This window comes from Lissotriton helveticus, chromosome 9, assembly GCF_964261635.1.
Source record: "Lissotriton helveticus chromosome 9, aLisHel1.1, whole genome shotgun sequence".
Taxonomy (NCBI): Eukaryota; Metazoa; Chordata; class Amphibia; order Caudata; family Salamandridae; genus Lissotriton; species Lissotriton helveticus.
The window spans coordinates 538,734,318-538,737,962 of NC_136070.1; positions in this window are offsets into that span (position 1 = coordinate 538,734,318).

Below are 3,645 nucleotides of genomic sequence, written 5' to 3' on the forward strand. Positions count from 1 at the left end.
GTGATCAACAATGTATTCCTTGTCAGTGCCCCTGAGCAAATGGACATGAAGGACGCAGGATGGTTGGGGCTGATGGGCCAGTGACTAAGTACATGTGCTGCAGCTAGCAGCATGTGTGTTAAGTGCACCAGCGCTGCACGCACCATCTGAGGTGATGCGATATGTGTATCTAGAGTGTTTGGGTCCCAGGGCGTCACCACCATATATTGCAAATGAACAACACTTCCATCAAGAAGCACATCGAGCCCACCCAGCCAGTATGTAAGCTAAAATTCAATTGTATTTTAATGCTGCATAACGTGTTTCAACCCTCCTGGGTCTTAGTCATATGCATGGAGGAGTGTTGTTCATTTGCAATACATGGTGGTGACGTCATGTTACATTTGGATTTAGGATTTGGAGGAGGCCTGCCGGCTACAATAAAGAAAGGAGGAGACAATTGTTAAAGGCAAGGCCACTGTGAAGAATGGGAGGCCTGCCTCAGTACTCTGAACTCTGAAAAGCAATTGGAGCAGCCAGGGTTTGCATGGGAAGCAACTTTCAATATGCACTAAGGCACTTTAACATCCTTTTCTTTTTTAAATAAACAAACTTGAAGGCAGACGTGCCCTCTTTTGTGAGTGACAGGACATTTGTTTACCAAGCCCTATGTGAAATTGACTTTTTTGAGGCAATATAAGTAAGTAATTGAACAGCACAAACGCAATGCACTATGGATTATGTATGAAAACTCAATTGTCAAGGTCAGGTAATACTTTAGAGAAGTCATAGTGCATGTAATGCATCAATTAGAAAAACAACATTTTGAGGGAGTGTTTTGCCCTCTAAATAAACAAAACTGCCAGGCTCTAGAGAAAATTAGATCCAAAGCAAAGACAATAAAAGTGATATGTACACAGAAACAGAGATCAAGCTAGATGTAGCATGGCTAGTGTTCCCCTGTCCCGGCCCCCACTTTTATTGTCTTAGCTCTGGATCTAATTTCTTCAGAGCCTGGCAGTTTACCTATTTAGAGGGCCCAACACTTCCTGTAAATATTGTTTTTCTAATTGATGCATGCGTGGTAATGACGCATGCATTGTATTGACGGCGCTGTTAAGGCATGCATTGTAATTGCATGCGTGGTTCCATCATACAACCATTTAGCACTTTTTCTTTACGGCAAATGCATTCTTGCGCCTATTTTGGATGCGAGGGAGAATTTTGCGCTAAGAAACTAGCACTAAATGCCAGAAGTAAGGTAGGGAAAAATCTTACCCAAAGACCACATTTTGCAAGCTAGTGGTCACAGCTGCAACCCCTGACTACCTCCAAATGACGTGTGTGTGTGTGTGTGTGTGTATGTCGGGTGTGTGTCACGTGTGGCGCGCTAGGCAGCCTGATTATGCAACCGTGCTAGGGAGAGAGCAGGCCAGTGCCTTCTGTTAGTAGATATGGCGCTTTCCTGCTCTCTCACGCAACACAGCACAGCAACAGATACTGTCTGGTCAAACCCAAGCCCTGTGATACAATTGCACTCTGAGCGGGCATATTTACCAAAATTGGCTGTTGCAAAGTTACACCAAGGGGCACAAAGCCTTGTAAAGTATTTACTTTCAAGTGCTATTTAGCACTGGAAAGGTGCCCTATTCTAAACGCAGGTGCACTTTGAATAAATTAAATATTACATGGATGGTAAGAAGGGGCAACTCCTCCATTATGGCGGAGGAACATCGCCCCACTTCTTTTAAGCAGCGAGTAACATAAAATGGCAATAACTTGGAGTTATTATCATTTTATGTTTCGTGTCTAGTGGCGGGCAGGTGGCCGATCCTTGTCGGCTGCAACTGGTAGTAAGCATCTGGGCAGATCAATGCCAGCACCTATAGTTTTTTAAACAAAACTCAACCTACTAAGATAGTCAGACCAGGCTGTTTTAAATTTTTTAAAACACTGCATGTTTCTGCACTTTACAGCACACTTTCAAATTTGAGATGTTCTAGAATGTTCTAGTCTTGTCTGGGCAAAGAAAGGTATTCCAGAAGGGTATCAGTCCAGTACAAAACCTATGCTAGACATCTTGCACTCACCTCTGCACGGTGGTGCAAAGTTTGTGCCCGGCGCTAGCGAGCCTGCTTTCCCTCCAGCACAGGGGTTGGTACCAGTGGTAGGTCATTTGTATTAGCAAATATTGGCTCTGGGCTACTTTCTCCCACGTGCACAACTGAAGTTGCTGTGCTAAAAAAAAAAAAAAAAAAATTGAAGCTTGATCCACAATGCAAATTTTGAGCCTGCTAAATGAACAGACATGAAACTGTGCCTTTTTTTTCACCGGTACAGACCATTGGGAAACAATGAGGTTTTTACCATGTTGTACTTTTACCACGCATTTTATACCTCACTTTTTTAGAACGCATATGCTTTTATAATGTATGCCTTTACCACTCATTTAAGGTAAGTTCAGGGGTTTGGAGGGTCTCCCCCAGGGCCGGACTTGCCGTAGCGGGCACAGGGTGTTTCCCTGGTGGACTGCCAGGGTGGGGGCCGGTTTTGGGCCCCTGGGGGGCGGCAGTTTTTGTTACCGGGGGCCGGCAATATTGCCAGACCCCTGTAACAAAATTGGCAGAAACCGGCCCTAGCAAACAGCTCAGCGCACTCTCCCTGACCAACAGGTTGGGCCAGCCGAGCAGTTTGCCAGGTCTGGTTTTGGTGCCCAGTCCGGCCCTGGTCTCCCCTCACAAATACATTGTTTGTATAAATATGTTTATAAACAATGCATGGTAAAGGCATACGTTGTAAAAGCATATGCGATCTAAAAAAATGCAGGGTAAAAAATGCGTGGTAAAGGCATGCAGAGTACTTCCCAGCGTTGTTCCGTCATACAACCCACACCAACAGCACCAACTGGCACGAAAGCTGCGAACGCCTCGCGTTCTTGGCATCCACTGAGAGAGGTGACCCTGTGGCATTTAAAATGACTTTCTCACAGATCTCGAGGAGACACTTGGCGCAGTTTAGCTAATGCTAGACAAGCTGCCTTGATCCAGCCCAATTAGAAAGAAAAGAAACTCAAGGATTACTGCATTTTAAGCCCTTTGGTTGCAAGTTATTTCAGACATCTGTGAATACAACGTAATCCCCCTCGGTGCGAATGAGGGAAAATGCCGCTTTCCCAGTTTTAATTAATTAGCTTTTAATTACTAAGCATCCCATTTCAAAGTCAAGTTCACATGCCTCAGGGTTAGGAGAAAGTAAGTGTACAACAATGATTAATTCATATGGTTGCACAAGTAGGTGCCAGTTAATCTGCCATCGCTTGTCCCCATCCAGCTGTACCACTGTGGGCGAGGGATGCCATCTGCGAGGGCATCTCTGGAGAGGAAGGTCTGAGCTTGGCCCACGCTGCTGACTGAGATCAGGACTCTCCAAGGGCAAGGGAGCTCAGTGAAAGAAAGGTTGCACTGAAGTCTCTAGACACTTTTCCAGCCATGTTCTGCAAGTGCATGACTTACATTGACCAGGACTTCGATTTGTGGCACCCGTTTATCTTTTAATTAGAAAAGACAAGCATAGGAAACCCTCTTAATATGGACAGATTATAGAAACAGGCTTTTGTGGTAGCTGCTGACATCTGTTTCAAGGAACGTTAAGTCAATTGTCAGTCCA